The 19,316-nt window shown below is 59.3% G+C and overlaps 1 protein-coding gene across 4 annotated transcripts in view; it reads right to left on the bottom strand.

Moving 5' to 3' along the window:
- The window catches only part of RBFOX3 (RNA binding fox-1 homolog 3), a 405,667-nt gene that overhangs the window by 163,420 nt on the left and 222,931 nt on the right, over window positions 1-19,316 (bottom strand). For all 4 annotated transcript variants that reach the window (XM_032870453.1, XM_032870452.1, XM_032870456.1 and 1 more), the window contains exon 3: window positions 16,312-16,419. The gene's annotated coding sequence lies outside the window, so the exon portion shown is untranslated. The remainder of the gene's footprint in view (window positions 1-16,311; window positions 16,420-19,316) is intronic.

Raw genomic sequence — 19,316 nt, 5'->3', positions numbered from 1 at the left:
GGTCTGACCGTACACCCTCCCTGATGTGAGTGCATCAGAGAGAGAGAAGTAGCATGTTCTGGACAAGAAACACCTCACAGAAGGCACGGATCCTGAAGGAGAGCAGCTTGTGCTAGAAACGGAGCTGTCTGGTACAGACAGAATGCCAGCAGCAGAATGAGGCCGGATGAGTGCCCGGGACAGGGATGGGGGCGCCGGGAAGGGTGTGGCCTTCAAGGGAGACAGGTGACGTCCACCCTGGGCATCTCTTATCGCTTTCACATCTGGGAAATTACTCCACCACAACTGTGCTCTCCAGTCTTCTGCTGCCCATCACGAGCCCAAAGAAACCCCATCGGAAGGAGAGAGAGGGGCTTCTCTGGTGGGTCTGGCACAGCGTCTCCACCACCTGTGCTCTCTGGCCCGAGTCATCAGCTCGAGCCATTCTGGAGCCCTTGCTGGCCCAAGGCTCTGTCCCTTCAAGGCTGAGAAGCTGAAGGCACGGCATGGCGAGACCCGTGGAGAGTTCTTGAGGACTAGGCTCTGTGACTCCCCTGGAGGTGGACAGGGAGGCAGGGACCAGTGTCACTGACCACTGGGCACAGAGATGCAGCGGCCCTGCCAACCCTCAGTGGCCAGCAGGGAAGCTGACCGCTGCAGCCCCCGGCCATGAGCCCCCGCCTTCACTCCCGGCCACCCAGACTTGAGGCCCCCACGAGCACCCCTCTCTTTTCTGGTCCCTGTCTCCTTCCCTCCCAGGGGCCATTCTTCTCCACAAGCGACTGTAACCCCCGGCCCAGCTCCCTGGCTCAGGGGACGGGCCTCCTGGGTCTCCTCCTTTGGAGTCATTTTTACAACTGCCTCCCAGCTCTTAGCCTCTGGTTTAGAGCTTCCCCCAGAAAGTGGTGTATTTTATCTTTATGTGTCAGGATTTATATAAAAAGGGGATAGTTCAACTCTAAATGTAATGAGTTGGAAGAACAGCTCTCTGGTGGCTTTCTCCAGTGAACACGGCATCAATAACATTGATTGCTAAAAATAACTAATAACCCTGGACTGGGGGTGGCCAGGGACTGCTCCAATCCCACTCTAGAAGGGATACGCAAGCAAAGCAGGATCCTGCCCTAAGTACAGGCCCCCTTCCCCCCAGCAGGTGCATTCCCGGAGGAGCTCAGCCTGAAGCAGGAGGAGACACACAACCCCAGTGTGTACAGACGGCGGCCAGGACCTGCTAAGGCCCTGGGGTGCCCTGGGGGACAGGTTTGGAGAGTCTTGCCCTCCTCTGGGGAGAGGTGCATGATTCCTTGTGTCGCACCCGAACCACAGGCTTCCTGAAGGGCAGCGGCGGCACGGCCCACGTGCGGGTCTCTGCCTCGGTCGGACGCACCTTTCCGCATGCGCTTGTCACGCAATGCTTATCCTTGACGCTGTCACGAGAGGGGTCCCGAGCACAAGCAGCCAGCGAATGGAATCCAAGGTGGACACGAATGACCCTCGCTGACGCCTTCTGAGCTCAGGCCCAGGGAAAATAAAGGATGTTGAGGCTGAAGCTTTGCCCAAATCAGAGAAGCTCTAGTTTCTGACGCGGCAGATGGACGAGCACATGCGCCTCACTTCACCCTAGAGGCTCCTTTTCTGGGTCTGGTGACGGGTGGATGGAAAGGCTCTGCCACATATGCAAAGTCAGCTCTCCCGTGCCCTCAGCTCTGGCCACTCTGCCCTTGACAATGTTGGCCACCTTCTCCCAGAAACAGCCAGTGTGTTTAGACAGGCACTGGGGTGAGGCCGGTCAGCTCGGTCTGCGCGGCTTCCTGTGTTTCTGGAAGGACGTTGCACCTAAGCTCTCCTAACGCCCCTGCGTGGCCTCCCCGGGCTGCAGAAGTGACGAGTTGGGGAGGAGTTGAGGACCAGGGGAGTGACGGGCCGCGGCACAGAGCCAGCTCGTGGTTATGGAAAGGGGCTCTTCAGCGGGCCCCAAACGAGTCTAAGTTAATAGAGAAGAAATAATGTGTTTTAAAATTAATAGCAGAACTGTCAGCTCTGATGGCCGGGGCAGTAAAGCATACGGTCACCGGAGTCCCTTTGTGAGGTTATTTTCTGTTTTGTGTGTGTCCTGGGCACAGGGCAAGAGCCACGGCTCTCTCGGCCGTGAAGCATTTTGGATTCCAGGACAGCTTCGTCGGCTGAGTCGGAGCACGGGCGGTAAGGAAGCTGCTGTGGGGTTGCGTTCGGTGGCCCACACGGCCTGCAGTTCAATAGCGGAGGTGCGGCACTATGCACGAGGTGGGGGAGTCCCCTGAAGCGCCTCCGGAAAACTCTTGGTCAGGGAGGCTCCTCCCTCACTGGGCGGGAGGAATGGGGCCGAGGGCACAGCCCAGAGCCCTGGGTGGTTAGGGCAGCCCCTCAAAACTAAGAGCCCCACGTGGCATCAGTGACGAGACCTGCAGAGCCACAGCGGCTCATGTCCTGGGCAGGCAGGACCGAACCTTCTCTGAAGGCTCCTCTGATCTCTGTCTTCAGGGGCCAGCGGGAGTGTGGGAGAGCCCCTGCGTGCACAGATCACAGTAGGAACCCGGCCCTTCCCCTGGCCACTCCCAGAGCCTTTCTGGATGGCCCCATGTGGTTCCGCTACGTCCAGGAGGAAGAAAGTGGACTGCCTTTGCAGGCTGGCCGAGGGAAACTGGGACAGTGTGTTACTTAGGAAGTCTCACATAGAGACGTCACCACGCAGCAAAACTTTGGACTTCACGATGGTCAGCCTCACTCCCGGGCTGGAGACATGGACTGGACCGTCACAAGCTCCCATAACCTAGTGAGATTCTACAACTTAGAACCCCAAGGCCAGACACTGGAGCCCCACCACCGATTTCCAATCCCTCATTCAGAGGCTTGTGTCGGTGACCAGTTGTCTGGAATTGCTCTATTTTGTTACGAATCTTCCAATAATCATGCTAAGAGAAGAAGGGGAGAGGGTTTGTCTAAAAGCCAGAGGGAGCCAAGAGTTCAAGTGACACCAGGACACAGCAGAGGACAGGTGTGACCAGGAGAGAAGCGAGGGGAGGGAGATCAGCGTGCACACCTGTGAGAGCCAGAGAGCACCTGCTGGGCTCTATCTCGACCATCCGTGTCCCGCTGTGAGGGAAGCAACCGCAGGATACAGAGGCTGTCGCCAGCCCCTGGCAGGGCCCCAGCACAGAGAAGGGGCTAAAAGACAGCAGTTGAAGGAAGGAATTAAAATGTTAGTCTACAGCGATGACATATTTATGCTGACACTGACGCTCAGTGCTGTAGACACACACACACACACACACACACACACACTCCCCACACTCTGCCCCTGGAAGTGTTCGATGCTGCAGAGGGTGACGCTGGGCTGCTCTTGCTGGATAATGAGAGAACAGCGGTATGCCAAACGCTTAGAACAGATCCGTTTGCTTTCTTTCCTCTGCTGAATTCTGCCACCAGAGACCTCTGACTATTGTATTCTGATTCCACCAACGAGAAGCTGCATCTGGGGGCGGGGTGGCGGTAGAAATCACCCGCTCTCTTTATATTAGCAAAGTAAGAAGCAAAACAGACTTCATTTTGGAATCCGGCCTTTCTTTTGGGAGTTGGTAGAAGAGGCCATTCCTCTCTGAGGACTTGCTATGGCTTTATGGGGGTTTAGATCTACTCCCTCCGCCCCCCACCCCTGCCAAAAGGAGGCCCCTGGAGCACTTGCTTGGCTAGAATATCAGACACAGAGGTCTCAGAAGCCTCTTCTCTTTTACACGGCTGCTATTATTAAAGCCATATGTTTACACTATAGTTCACAGTTTTTCAAGCCCACTTAAAGCTACTGTCTCATTTGGTCCCTTCCCACAGTCACAAGGTTGGGGGGGCAGGTCTCATCACATCCATTTTATAGGTGAGAACACTGAGAACGTGGGGAGGCAGTGACCTGTCCAAGGTCACGTGGGAGACGCAGAACTGTCCCAGGTCCTTGCCTGCTGTCTCTCGTTAATCTGCTGCTTTGGGAGTAGGGGTGGGGTGACAGACAAATGTGGGATTGTGCTGCAGCAACGGCATGGTCCCCAGTTGAGCCAGAGGAAGGAGATGAGACACAGGGGGTGCCGTCAGGGATTCTCCCTGGATAGTAGGAGTTCAGCACCAGTGGACGTTATGCGGTCAGGGAAGGAAGCAGGGTGGGGAGAGAGCGCTGAGCTGGCATAGGCTTGTCTGGACCTTGGGAAGTGGTGACACAGTCTCACATGTGGTCACCCGTCCAGCTACCAGAACAGGTAAGTATTCCCACTGAAGGCTACTGGGCTCCCCAGCTACGGCCACATGCTTGCCTCCTACAGCTGAGAATGCAGGGCTAACCGAGCCAGCTTTCTACTCCCCTTCAATACATGACGACTTTTTCTTAACAGCTTCTCCACCCCTGAAGCCCCTTGGCAGAATCTCGGACTGGAGGGCAGTTTATCAGATTATATTGGGCACACCAACCACCGAATCCCGGGGTCAAGCAGCTGGGCCCTACTCTAGCCAATGCCTTCACTTAGGGAGAACAGGGAAAGACAGGCGGCGGGAGGGCAGGGGTTCAGCACCATGGACAGTGGCCGGCAGGTGCCTGGCGCTACCGGCTGCCTCCACCCCTGGCGGCTGGTGACAGGGCCCCAGCTTATCTCCGCCCCATGCCTACAAACACAGGGCACTCATTTATCACCTGGAGACAGCAGCCAGTGCTTAAGTACGCTCATGCCACTGCCGATCCGCCTTCATCAAATTCAAAACGTGATTGCTTGTCTCTGGTTCTAATTCATTTCCCCCACCAACCCTCCATTTGAGTAACGTTCTATGTTTTCTTCCTCGGGAGGAAGAGAGTCTCCCCTGGTGGTGGGCAGGAAGAGCCCAGTGCCCAGTCCAAACAGCCTGGTCTTCCCCCGAGATAATGACGTGCAGAAGGCTTGCGAGGAGCCCCGTTCATCTTTCCGACGGCGCTGGGTCCATGCTGGGGGCTCTGTGAGAGAGGACGGCCACCCTGGGGTGTGCTCAGATTCGGGGATCCTCTCAGAGGCTAGGGTTTGCTCTGGCACCCGTGGCTAGGGCCCATGAGGCATGCCATATGCAGATAAATTCTGCCGTGTGTGTCCTCACTAAATCCACCATGCTAGAAATGCATTTGGAGGCAATCCTGCCTGCCCACAGCAGATTTTCCAGATCCTGGCAACTGGAGCATGTTAGGGACGAGATACAGCTGCCAGGTCTGATTTCTTAAATCAAGATTCGTTTTGTGGGGAGGGCAAGAGGAAAAAAATTAATGCACAGCCTGGCAAGGTGAGGGAGGGAGGGTGGGAGGGATGCCTGCCGCCTTGGCCTCTCTGTGCATTTTGGGTGGGAGCCAATTCCTTTCCAGCAAGTGGCTTCCAGCTCAGGAAAGGGGGAGAGGCTTCCCATGGGCAGCTGGCTCCGAACTCCAAACTGTGGGGTCTGAGTGTGAACGAGGTAAGGTGCTGACGGAAGGAGCAGAAGTTGTTGGTTTACGATTTGTGTTGTTTTCCTGAGTCTCAGCCATTCATTCGTGCCGGTTCCCACTGGGTTTCCTGCCCCCCGTCCTCCTCCCAGACTCCTCGCAGCAGCTACTAGGGACCTGTGGGTGCAACAGCCGCTGGGGGCCCAGCTCAGGGAGTACTATGGCTCCCCTGCGCCCTGCCGAAGGGATGGGGAGTGTGTGAGATGGCCGGCATGTCTGTGTGTGGCCGGGTGGCAGTGCTTTCTGGGAGTGCTGGGGTGCGTGGGGTGCTGGGGCACCTCTGGGAGTGTCTGTCTGTCTGCCTGTGGCGGGGCGGTGGGACGGGGCAGCTATCTCTAAATAAGTGAGGTTTTACATACTAGATGTGCGAGCGTCATCCCAAGTGTGGACGGCCAGCTCTGTTCCTCCACTTCTCAATTATAGCTTGTGGGGGGGTGGGGGTGGGGGGTCGAGAAGGGGCTGGAGGAGGGCAGAGGCAGACAGGAGGCGAATTAGAGAGACTTTTGTTGCGCTTAATATCAATTCATTTCGTGACCGCTGACACAGCCAGATTCCATAGCCCAGAATTTATGGGGCTCCCCAGTGCGCAGACGCACAGACTCAAACAGAAAATACAAAAGAACTTTTTAAAAAATGAACTGCCATCAGCAAAAAAAAAATTTTTAAATTTTAACCCTCCCCCAAAAGCCACCAAAGTCTCACACACACACACACACACACACACACACACACACACACACCCCACAATCTGATTTTGATTTTCTTATTGGTTTAGGTCACTTAATCTCATTATGTAATAATCACATCATTTGCCAGAGTCAAGCCCTGTTTCATTACTTTATGGGCAGACTTTATATTAGATACACACGCAAAAATGATTAGTATAATGAGAATGTCAGAAAGGAATACACTGAGGGAAGGGCATAGCCCCTGACCTGAAGGACAGTGGTCACCCCTCGGTGCCCTCCCTAGGGACCTGCGCTCCCAGCACAGCTCCTGGCAGAAGACTCCATGCCCAGACTAGGTGGGGTTCTTCCACAGCCACCTTACTACGGCCCTCCTTGCCCCTCTCTCCTCCTCCTCTCCTTCTCCTCTCTCCTCCTTCTCTTCTTCCTCTCCCATCTCCTTCTCCTTCTTTCTTCCTTTTCTCTCCCTCCTCCCCTCCGCGTCCTTTCTCTGCTCCTCCTCTCCCTGCTCTCCCTCCTCTTCTCCCTCCTCCCCATTCTGTCTTCCTCCTCCCTCCTCTCCCTGCTCCTCCTTTCCATCCTCCTCCTTCTCCCCTCCCCTCTGTTCCTCCCTTCTCCCTCCTCTTCCCCTCCCTGCTCTCTCCTCTGCTTCTCCCTACTTCCCCTGTTCCCTTCCCCTCGCCCTCCTCCTTCTTTCCCTCCTCCTCCTTCTCTCTGCTCCTTCCCCTTCCCCTCTTCCTCTTATCTCCCTCTCCCACTGGCTGTGGTTCTTTCCTGATTTTAGTTAGCGTTTCTTTCTATTTGTTCATTTTCTTCAAGTGCCCTCCAAGGCACGCTGCCCTCCCCATCTTGTGTCTTGTGATCTACAGTTCCCTCTCCTCTCCTGAGCAGCCATGCCTGGATCCAAGGCCTCCTGGGCGGGAGGGCTGAGATCACACGAGAGATGAGTGACAGTGGCTCGCGGCAGCCCTTGGACACCCTGGACCACCTCTGGGAGATTGGGCTGTGGCACTTTCCGTGGCCTCTTTGGGCTCCGGCCTCTCACAGCCAGCTCGTCCGTGGTCCGGGCGCCCTTTACCTGCCCGGAAGCCGGCACTTGGAGGGGAAGGAGAACCTCATGCTGAGGTTGGGGTCCTCTCCTGCACCAGCAGGTGGGACCCACCCCTCCAGGGCCCTGTTGCTTCCTGGACCATCCCCACTGCATCAGGGAGACACTTTCCAACCACGTCCGGCAGCTCTGGGGGTCCTTGGGGGCAGGCTGGGCTCTGGTCCCCGTGAGAAAAGCAGAGACGCAGAACAAACCCACGGAGGAGCAGAAGGGCTGTCCTCCGGCCCCATGCCAACCGCGGAACACGGCGGGATGTCCTCTTCGGGAATGTGGGGGTTTATTCACAACGGACGTGACCAGCCATGCCGACCAGCACACAGACTCCCGCCTGCCGGGGAGTCGGGGACCACAGGAGTTTACAGGGACCTCTGTGGCCCAGCACACTTCCTCAACCCCCAAATGCCCTTAGACGCTTTCTGGAGAGTTGAGTAGAGAAGCCGTTTGTGGTATTACCTGAAGGGTCGCCTTAGGAAACCAAAACGAAACAGTAAGCATGAGGATCGCGAAACAAAGCACGTGTCTGGGAATGTGCTGGTGTTCGTGTCCCATCCCTGACGCTCCGCCCGGCGGAGAGCTCACCACCAGGCAGCTCTAGAACGCATGTGCGGTACTGACTCCGCAGTGTTACGGCAAACCGGCCCTGGGGGGAAGAGGCGGGGAGGCTTATTCTAAGTCAGCCTGGGAACATGGAAAGTGTCCTCTGGGAGAAGGAAAAGATCCCGGGGATTAGCTACTCCGGTGGTAGGCCACTGAGTAGCACTACACGGCAAAGGAGCCACGTCTGCATTCTACGAGAGCATTCCTGGGTGCCCAGACTGCACCGGGCACTGGGAGGGTCTGGGTGGGGGACAAAGGTGAGTGGTCGCTCCTGCCCCCTTCTCCGCTGCCGCTGGGGAAGCCAGGCCGGGAAGCCCGGCACCGCTAGGTGGCTGCTGGGCCCGGGGCCAAAGGGACGCCTGAGAAGCAGGGAGGCGGGAGGGGAAAGCCGGAAGGGCTTCACAGAGGGGACGTCCTGGTGGAGTACTGGAGGACAATGAGCTGTTCAAGGAGACAAGGGAACTGTGAGGGCAAAGGCACAGAGGAGAAGCCAATGTCTCACTTGACAGCAGCCCGGAGAGGGCCTGTTGTCACCAGGGGAGTCCTTCATGGAACCTGGCCCACACCGGTGGCTTGGGCGGCGGAGACTTACCTCTTCACGTCTCTGCCCCGCACTCACGCACTCTGAGTGTGGCTTGTGGGGGATGGCCGGAGGGGGCGGGGGATGTGGAAGAGGGTGAGGTCTTCCATGGAGGCTGAGACACCCCCTGACCCGAGGCCACACAGTATTGACCTTGGTGGCGGGAGAGAAGGAGGAAACAGACTGTCCTGGCGGATCGATGAGGGCTGGGGTGGCTTCATCTGAGCACCAGCGCCTGCTGACTGCACGGCTCAGAGGCAGGAGGGCAAACGTCTGTAACTGGAGAGGCTTGTCTGGATTCAGCCTCGTTGAAACAGTTCCCCGTGCCGGATGCAGCGGGACGTGCGGACAAAGGGTGGGCATGGGAAACGAGCGAGTGCATGAAAGGCCACACCCGGGACCAAGGAGACAGGAGGACATGGGGGCACCTCTCCTGATGCACACCCAGGGGGACAGGGCCCAGCGTGCAGGTACCATGCTGGACAGCAGCGGGCCCTGTCACGGGCTGAATCGTGTCCCCCAAACACACACAGGCAAGACCTGACCCCCAGCACCGTGGGGTGCCTGGATTTGGGGGCGGGTCTTTAGAGAGGTGATTTAAGTTAAAATGAGGTGATTGGGGTGCAGAGGGACCCAAATCCAACGTGCCCGGTGTCCTTATAAGAAAAGATCAGGACACAGACATGCACAGAAGGATGACCGCGTGAGGACGCAACGAGGAGACGGCCGTCTGCCCGCCCAGAGAAGGGGCCTCAGAAGGAACCACCCTGCTGCCGCCTTAACCCTGGTCGTCCAGCCTCCAGGACTGGGAGCAAACGTATTTCCCAGGCTGAGGTTTGGGTACGGTAGCCTGAGCCCAGCGCTGCTCTGGGAGCGCTGGAAGTCCAGGAGAGCTGGGGCGCACGGAAAAGAAAGCCGGGTGACATCATCCAGATCAGGAGACCCGACGCTGTCAAACCACAGCCCTGATTTCTAGCAAAAGTATCTTCACTTCTTACATGCGCAGTAAAGACTTTCACCCCTTGGCATCCCTGTGTGGGTAAAATGATTCTAAAACACCCAGGCCGGGGATCCCCCAGGAGGCTGGCCCGCAGCACGGGTGAGCCGTGCACTCGGGGGGCTGACGAGGGAGCGCTCTGGAGGAGGCCACGTCACGCTGCCGCTGACTCGGCGCCGGACGGCTCGGTCGCTGAAGCACGGACTGATCTTGCTTTTTGCTTCCAGAAGAAGGAAACGGGTCTCAGGAGAGAACGGCCTGACATTTCGGTGATTCCTTCCCAGAAGATCCCACCTTTGAGGTCACACAGGTTTACACACAGAACCCCACACGGGGGCTTCGGGGCCGTCAGGATGAAACACGGCCCCCGATTCCTGCACCCACTCCTGGGGAACGAGGCTTTGTTCCCCGCCGTGGACTCTCGGCACCCTGTGGGCCCCTGGACTGTCCCCTCCTCGACCCACCCGCCAGCCGGCTGAACACTCAGCCCCAGTGAGTGGGCGGTCCTGGCTAGAAGCCGCCTCCCTTCAGAGGGGAGCCCGTGGGAGCCCCGGCGCGGGCTTGGGGGTCTCTGGCCTCCCCTCCCCAGTTCCCACGGGGTCATTCAGGACCTCTGCTTCCCCGTGTCGTCCATCAGCACGTGGAACCTAGCTGGGTGAGCAGCTAGTAGGACACAGAATGTCCCAGGACGACGTGGCCCCACAAGCCTCACCCAAAGGCAGGAGGAAAACTGCCCGCCATGGACTTGTCTTCCAGATGGACGGTCGCAGAGATGCGCCCGGAGAGACCGCCTTGGGTGGGGGCGGCCTGCTGCTGAGGCTGCCGCCCTGGGCCTGTGGCCCGCGGTGTGAGGGTGTGCCTGCGTGTGCCTGCGTGTGCACAGTGGAGCACGGGAGAACCCCACGGGAAAGCAAGTTTCCAAACCCGTTTTGTTTCCTTCACGTCAAGACGGAGGGACAGACGCACAAGCTCGTGGAGCAGCAGGGCTCGCGGCAGCCGAGAGGCGGGCCGGGCTCTGCCGATGGCGGGTCCGTGTGGCTCGGCCCTTCCGCTCTGCGGGGCGGCGCTCGGCCTCGAACGGGAAGGAAATGCTGACGCCACCGCAGCGTGTGCGACCCCGGAAGACGTCAGCCAGAGAGGCTGGTGAGGTCTCTGGGGCCTCACTCCCGGGACGGACAGCGGGCAGCGGGCGCTGGGGGTCGGGGAGTGGAAGGCGGGGTTAGGGACTGATGGGGACAGCTTTGATTTTACTGGATGGAGAGAACTCTGGAGGCGGGCGGCGGCGGCTACGCGGCCTCGTGATGTGCCTGGTGCCCACGAACGGCGCACTTACACATGGTTACGGCGCTGAATTTTGTTCTGTGTATTTTACCACAACCCAAAGTGAAGTTCTAGTGGCTGGTCCGATGGCAGAGGGTTAATAGGACTCACTACCGTTAGCGTCACCGAAGTTGGTATATGAGCCCCCACTGCTAAACTGGGCTGGCTTCCAAAAAGTATCAAACAGAAGACGCAAACACCCACCAAGCTCTCTGGGTGTGCCGGGCACCAGCCCCTCCCATTGACGGACGACGGTGCTTCCCCCCTCCCGCAGACAGCCCGTCAGGAACGCTCTCAACCCACGTCACAGCAGGAGGCACGAAGGTCACGTCACTGCCTGGGATCACTGGCTGGTAGGAGACAGAGCCAGGACTCGCACTGGGTGCTCCCGGCTCCATCGGGACCCCGGGCATGTGCGCTGGGAGGAGTGAGTGATGCCGGATTCCAGACCCCACGCACCGTCCAGCTTGCTCTGCTTCCTCAAGCGCTAGTTTTAGGGGAGGGAGGAACAGGGCTGGCGGCCAGCGGGGCACCTTTCAAAGCAAAGTAACTGAATACTAGTAAACACGCCTGAGTGAGGGGTGTTACTCAGCGGTGATGGGAATGGTCGCTTAGGAACCAGTCAGCGGAGGTGGCCGCACCTCATGACGAAGGTGCCAACGGCCACTGAATGGTCGGCTTTAAGTGGTGAATTTCACGTTATATGAACTCAATAGATTATTCTAAAAATATACACGTCATATATATATTTTTATATTTATGATTAAACTGCAAATCCCACCCACGTGGCCTGAAACCAAATGCAAATACGTTGGAAACCTCGGCGGACTGTCGCGTCCAGGGCTGTGTGAACGCACGCAGAGCCCCTGCCCGTGAGCACGGGCTCCCCTGGCCGGGCCCCTGCTCTCCCTTGGGTAGAGACGACTCGTCGGGCGGAGATGCTCGGAGGGGAGCTCACAGTGTCACAGACGGTGACACCACCCGAAGCCCCTGGTGCTGAGCCATGGGCGCCAACTTGCAGACTGGGATTTGGGGTTTCCAGATCTGGTTTTATTAAAACTCCCCTGAGTCTTTCCTGAGACTTATCCGTCTCACTGCAGAATGAGTGACGCGGCCAGAGTCACGGACCTCCCTCGCCTTGCCAACGGCGACTTCGCCTTATCCTTCAGAGAGAAGGGATCGTTTATTCCCCAGTAATGGCTGCTGGGACCAGGCCACCCGATAAACAGATGTGACTCGTGATGAAGGAAATTATCATCGCCTTTCAGTCGACCACGAGAAAAACCTTCCCAACGTTGTGTGCAGTGCACACGCCTGTGAGTGTGAGAGTGCCCCGGTGTGGGTGTGCGCGTGCTGGCGCGGGCGCCGGGGAGGAAGGGAGGGAGGCGGCATGAGGCCAGTGTGCCGTCCTCCTAGCACTCGGCCGCGCACTGGGATCTCCTGCATCCGAGCACGTCTGAATGCCCCAGAGGAGCCCGTTTATCAAAGAAGCTCTGAGGAGGGTATGTTTGCAGACTCCTTTGTGGTGTGAATAATCATCTCCTAATTCCTATTTGGGAAATTAATCTTCTGGTTTCTTGAAGTGTGGCAGAGAGTTCTGGAAACAGGGTTGGAGGCTAATGCCTGTGCTGGTCCCTGGCAGCACACCTGAGGGGCTGGGTAGGTGAGTGATGACAGCTCCACGCGGGGAAGGAGTGCGCGGTCGGTGAACACGAGGGAGAATCCAGCTGAACACGCCCCCGAAGGTGCCGGTAGCGAGGACAGCACCAGGCCGGAGACCAGCGCGCGGTGCGACCCCATCTCTGCGCCATGCACGCAGCGGTGGGTTCCGACCCTGCCACTGTCCCTTCGCTGTCCCGTCTAGACTTTCCACAGATCTATCGCTCACGCACTAATGAAAAGTCCGCTTTAATTTAAGAAGAAAAGCAATGATGCTAGGGAAGGCCTGTAGACCCTTCTAGCCCCAGGGGAGGAGGCGCACCGAAGGGCCACCCCCTTGCTCCCAGCTCTGACATTCCCTGGAGGCGCAGGGGCTCTCTTGCCCTGAGGCCCGGAGTGCCGCTCTGGGCAGGACTGGGCTCCACGACCCGTGTCTGCCAGAGAACTAAGTTCTCACACTTGGCTCCTTCCTCACACCCTCCGCCAGTGCCCATGCAATACGGCAGGGCCTCCTGAGGGGGGTGGGGTTCCGGGGTGGGCCGGAGTGGGAGGGCGAGGCCAGCAGGAGGCAGCTCCCTCCCCCACCTGCAGGCGCCTGGGGCTCAGCTCAGGAAGACACGGCAGGCACAGCGGGAGCTCCCCACAACTTGTCCGGCCCAGCAGATGCGCCAGGCACACGAGACCCCGATCCCTTCAAGTGTCCCTTTCAGTCTGATGACAGCTGAAGCAGGGCAGCCAGCCCTCAAAGGTCCTGAGTCGGACGCACAGCAGCCACCACCACTGGCTGTGAGCCCTGGGACGAGCCGGCAGAGCCCCCTCTCCTTCTCGGCACAAAGAGGAAGGAGCTGGCCAAGACGGTCCCCAGGTCCCCACCAGCATGGACGTCCCATGGCATCCCATGGGTGTGACATCACGTGACACAGTAGGAGTTCCTACTGTGACGGCACCTTCCTCCTGTTTCCCTTGTGTTTTGGGTTAGGAAGGGGTTTTTAAGACGGAAAGTCCTTGCCAGCCCAGAGCGCCCCCGTCTCACGCACGTGCACGCTCGCACACAGACGCGTCTGGTGTAGACTCCGACCTAAGCACACAGGCAGACGCCCTTACTCAGCTTCCCGGGCCCGGGGACCCCGCCTGCAGGCTCCACTCTCTGTGCTGCCCAAGCCCCATGCTGTGGAGGCCCATCAGGCCCCACACCCCACAGCCAGGCCCGCTGCCCCTTCAAGGCGGCTCACGGACAAACCACTTCTGCCCCACTGAGCTGAGCAAGGGTCAGAAGACCCAGGAAGGTGTGGACGCCGGTGGGGGCCCCTCCTTTCCCGGCCCCCAGGGCCTCATGGGTTGGGGGTGCTGACTCCCACAGGGCGTGTGAGGTTCAAGCAGGGCAGGGGGCGAGAGCCCCAGGAGCTACAGGCCTCCTGACAGAGGGGAGCACCCCCTCCCCAGCTCCTGTCACAGGCCGGCGCCAGTGCACCAGGGCCCTGCTGTGTGCCCAGCACCGGCTGACCGTCCGTTCGCTCCTGCCTTTCATGCGCCACCTTTTCTTTACAGCCGACCCCGACCCCCCAGAGCAGAAACAAGAAGCCCTGACCTTGTCCACTGAAGGACCAGAAAAGCGCCACGCGGAGCTGTCCCGACAGGCCTCGCTCTCGGGTTCCCTGTGCTACCATCCTGTCCTCCTTGTCTGCCCGCCCAGGACAGCCCGTAAGGAAAGCAGGCTCGCTGGCCGCCCCTCCAGCCTGCCCTGAGCGGCGGGGACGGATGCGGCATCTGGGAACGCTGCCCCGTCCGCTCTTTCTGCCTCTTCCCTTGGGCTTCCTCCCGCCCAGCCAGTGGGGCCGGGACGCAGCGGGGCAGGCGAGCAGCTCGGAGCCAAACATACTCCGGACAGGGCAGGGGGTCCCCGCTGGGCCGTCGTCCAGACTCGAATCCCACTGAGGGGAACTTGTAAAAAGGCCTTTCCTCCTGTTCAGGCTGAATTCCCTCTCCACCCCAGGCAAGCAGCCGCCCTCCAAGGACACGTGACCCGGCGGTGTGAGCCCAGTGGACTGACCAGGTGGCCTGCCGCGGACCCCCATGTCCAGCCCGGGAAGCAGCAGGAGGCCGCCCGGGCTCTGCCCTTGTTGGCTGTCCTGCTGGAGCAGCTAGGACAGTCGCATTGCGAAAACCCAGCAACACCCACGGTCTGACTTCGTTTCACTGGGAAAGAATTTACCCAACATGGGATGAGAGCTCTGTAGAGAACTTCCTGTAGCAGCCATGTCCCCAGGAGGGAGCCTCAGCTTGGCCACCAAGGAGCGGGGTGGCAGGGACCTCCCTGTGCCACTCCTACCCTAAGGAGCACAAATTCTAGGAGCGAGCCGGCACAGCACCCGGCTGAGAATAAATGAGACCCGGGCAGAACCATTCCCTGAGCCGAGGGCACTCTGCAGGGTTAGCTGCAAACTCGCCAGCCCAGGGGCAGCCTGCACAGCTATGGGGAGTGCCTGCTGGTGCCTCGTGCAGTGGACACTTTGCAATCCAGCTGTGAGCTGACCCTGGGCACACCTGTCCTCAGGGAGCTTCCCTGTCCCTCCCTGCTCTGTTCCCAGGGATGCTACTCTCCTCGTACAGGGGATTCTAACTCAGGGAAGCTGTCCTTGGTACAGACTCTGGGAGGGGAGAAGGTGAGAAGACAGGCATCTTGTTCAGCAACCACCCCAAGGGCCACGTCCCCTCCTTCTTTTCCATCCTCCAGGTACCCAAGGCCACTAGCAAAAACCAGTGGAGGGATTGCACAGGTGGGAAGGGGAGCCAGGAGAGCCAAGGATGCCTCCCTGTCTGCTTCAGCTCCGGATCTCCAAGGCCACACTCGAACCCCTTCCTCTGCCCCACCTGGATGGCAGCCTTCCACGCCAGCGCCTCCATCGTGCCCGCTGCCGGACAGCCTAGAGACTTCTCTGACCGTGGTCCTCAGACCTGCCCGCCACGCATCGGACCCCTGGGTAGAGGAGGACAGGCTGGTGTGCTGGGAGCCCTGCACCCCTCTGGGCCCCGTCAGCCACCACTCTTGGAGAGTCTGGGAGAGAGTTTGGCCCCAGGCCCTCTTACGGGAGTTTTCTTTTATATTTATTAACCCACTTTCTCTCTTGGCATTCGGAGCCCCGAGGAAGCCTCAGCCAAGACTATTAATAGGCAGAGGCCTTCCCGGGAGGAGAACGAGCTCATACCTACAGCACAGGTGCCAAGCACAACAAAGGCTTCTGGGTCTGTCTACACATAGGCTGTGGCCACGCCGGGGAGCAGAGGGTGGGCCTCGGGGGGCAGAGTGCCATCTGCCCTGCTGCCCCCCACCTCTATTCCTTGGGCAGGGCTTCTGGACACCTGTGCCAGAGCTGGGCCCTGCTGGGGACGGACCTGGCTGTCATGCGGAGCCTCCACTCCAGGTCAGGCCTGGTGGGAGACGCCAAGGAAGGGCTTTGCAGACCAGCATGCAGTATGAATGACTTCTGTAAACAGAGTTCAATAAAAAGGCAGGGAGGGAATTTATGGGCAGCCCAAGGATGATTAAAATTATTTATCTACTCACCTCCCTTGCCGGCTGATCAGTCTATTAATTATCTATTACACACTCGCTGATTTGCATTTTAGTGATGGGACCAAGTAAGGGCAGGTGAAAAACACGGAAGGGCTTAGGACCCAAGCAGCAGGGGGAGGCGGGGGCCCTCCTCTCTACCATCCATGGCTCCCCCAGCCGACACCGAGTGGCCACACTACCGAGACTGCCGCCCACGGCTGGGAGCTGCCCCCGTGGCCCCCACCCCCACCCTGAGAAGCCCAGATTCATGAAGCAGCTCCGGGGGAGCCAGAAGTGTGAGGAGAAAGGGCACGCACCTGTTTGCCGACAGACAGCTCCGGGGACGGGTTCCCGGCCGGAGGGGCCCGCGGACCCGCTCAGGGGGAAGGCTGGCGGGATCTTCCTCTGGCCGTTCTGACTTAACGCTGCATTTGGAAAAGAAAACACGAGAACAAAACCATTTTCAATCTCCAAATATCTGGAGTGCATCAGACACATGCTCTCCCGCGCTCTTGATTAAAAATACCAGAGGACAGTGTCATGGGAACGGCGTCTTTGAAACGCCGCAGCCGAGGACGCGTCGGGCTGGGAGAAGTTAGAACAAAGCACCTCCGCTCACACCTCAAGGCTCCCGGCCACTCGCTGCTGTCCTGCGGGGAGGCCATCGTGTCAGACTGGGCCCGGGACCCGAGGCGGGGGGCCGTGCCCACGGGGCCTGGCTGGCAGTGAGCGCAGTGACGGCAGGATGGCCTGTGTCGCCTGTTCCCCACACGGGCCCCAGCGCTCCTGTGCAGTCAACAACGCCTTGCTGGGGACAGGTTGCCAGCATCACCCCGTTACTCATCTGGGTTCCCCAGCCCTGGGCCAGCGTCCAGGGCTGTGGCGCTGACCAGAATCTGCAGTCCGTGCAGACCTTGGAGAGTCTATCTAGACATTTAACCTCACGCATCAAAACCTGAACCAGCCAATTCCTTCTTTAGCTATGCATCCGCCATCCACCCATCCATCATCTACCGCCCACCTATCTGTCTCTCTGTCGAACAGGTAGCTACAGGTACAGACAAGTGGACCGGTCCGTAGCTAGCCAGCTCCGGAGAACCATGGCTGACTCAGCACCTCTGGGGCCTCTCCGGCTTGCACTTCTGGAGAAGCTGGGCCCCGGATGGCACAGAAGGGACAAAGGAGGCAGTGAGGGGCCAGCTGCCTTGGGGGACCAAGGACTATGGGTCAGGAGCCCAGGGACACACTGGCCTCGAGTCCCAGCCCGGCACCAGCATCCCCTCGCACCTCACGATCCAGCCCCACTACCAGAGCGGGCTCCCTGACATTTGCAGGACAGTCGTCCCCATGCCCTGTCCTCCATGCCCGGCCCTGCGCCCACCCCCCAACCAGCTGCTAAGTCCTGATGATGTACTAATAACCACAAAGCAAAAGGCCACAGTTCGCGGCGCCACTGCACTGTGACTGCTCGTTTTCAGAATCGATTTGCAGGGCTCTGTGCGTGCGGCGAGGTGGGGCTGTGTCCCCGGAGCTGAAGCAGAGCCTCCCGGAGCCCGGCACACCTGGAAAAGTCCCAGAGACAAAGGAGTGCAGGAGAGCGGGGCAGGGAGACAGGAACTGAGCGGATCCCAAGAAGGGGGACTGGAGACGCTCGGTGGCCCCATCCTGAGTCCAGGCTGGGCGGCGAGGACACCAAAGGGCTCGGCCTGAGCTCCTCTGCCAGGGACAGGGCGGGGCGGGTGTGGGGCAGACCGCACTCTGGAGAGCAGGTGCAGATGGCAGCTGGCTCTTGGGGGACAGGACCCTTCCCGGGACTGGGACACACTGTGTGTCCCAAGTAGCTCACCAGGCTCAGGCCAGGAAACCCTCCAGCTCATGAACCTGAGATCTTACTGGCTTCATAAACCGAGTTGTTGCTGCTGTCCGGCCCTCTGCGGCCGAGCAGGAGCACACATGAGGGTGGGTGTGCTCTGCTGGGCTCCAGCCTCGCCTGGAGAGGAGGGCAGCAGGAGGGACAGGCCAGGGGCTTAGGACAATAAAGGCTCCCGGAACCTTCTTCCAGTGACCCTGGAGGCAAACAACTACACACGGGTACACCCCAAACCTGAGCCCAGGGACACTGGCACAGGGTGGCTTGTGACTGCCACCCAGTCCTTGCCCTTGTGATGGTGAGCCGCTGGGTGACTCGGTTTCCCCATCTGCAGTGGGAGCTCTTTCATGGCTACGGCCTCCTTGCACAGCCCCAGGAGACCCTCCACAGCCCACTGCGGCAGGATCATCCAGGGGGGTAAGGTGGGTGTTCTTGCCCCCGGGACTGGTTCAGCAGTGTCAGAGAGGGGACAGGAGCCCAGATCTCCAGCCCAGCAGAGGCCCTCAGACCAGGGGACGCCCCTACCCATTCTCCCACCTCCAGGAATGTAAGCATCTCCAGCCTCAGAGGTGAGACAGGGTTTCTCCTCTGGGCCCTGTGCCCCCTCTTCTAGGATGGTGCCCCCACATTGCTTCTGGGATCCCAGTCCTCCCAGGCCAGCCTCAGGGCTCAGATGGCCAGAGAGCCTCGGAGGGCAGCAAGGGGTCATGCCCCAAACACAGCTGCTCAGCCTTTCACCGTGGAGCCTGTGGTCAGAACTGCTCATGAAGTGGGGTCCACGCAGCGCGGCCAACGAGGACGTCCGAGCGTTGGTGAACGGTTTCCTTCCTCTCTTCCTCCGTCCGCCCCCCTCACCAAGCAGGAGGAAAGACGCATGAGAGCCTGGGATTCACACGCGGCTGGCTGCCATCTTTCCGTGCCCACGTGGACACAAGCACAAAGTGACAGTGGGGATGGCAGTGGCATAGGAAGGCCCAGATACGTCAGAGAGCTGGGGCCAGGATCTGGAACCTTCTGAACCCAAGCCTCAGGCCAGGTGCACACACGTCTCCCAGCTACAAGGAGACGGGCCCTAGGACCCACTTGGTGGCGTTCCCTGCATTATCAACACTTTGCCGGCAACCACGGATCCGTCAAGGAAACGGCGGGTGCAGACAAAGAGCCCGATTCCTGAGGCAGATTTCCAGGCAGCAGAGAGGGGGGATGGACGGCAAACACGTCAGCAGGAAGGAGCCACTCAATGCTGAGTGAAGGGAGCAACTTCCAGAAAGTCACCACACATGTGCACTTTGAGACAGTTTAGTCACCGTTTGTGGCCACGTGCATATAAATGCTTTTTTTAAGGGACCAAAGCAGCAGACATCACATCCATGCCTGTGTGCGTGTGTGCTGGGGGCAGGGGTGAGGCTGGGAGCAGTCAGAGGGGCCCTGACCTATCTTTCCTGCTTCCTT

Source organism: Lontra canadensis, unplaced genomic scaffold (assembly GCF_010015895.1).
Source record: "Lontra canadensis isolate GAN:19392208 unplaced genomic scaffold, GSC_riverotter_1.0 scaffold41, whole genome shotgun sequence".
NCBI classification, from domain to species: domain Eukaryota; kingdom Metazoa; phylum Chordata; class Mammalia; order Carnivora; family Mustelidae; genus Lontra; species Lontra canadensis.
This window is presented reverse-complemented; position numbering and strand designations above follow the sequence as displayed.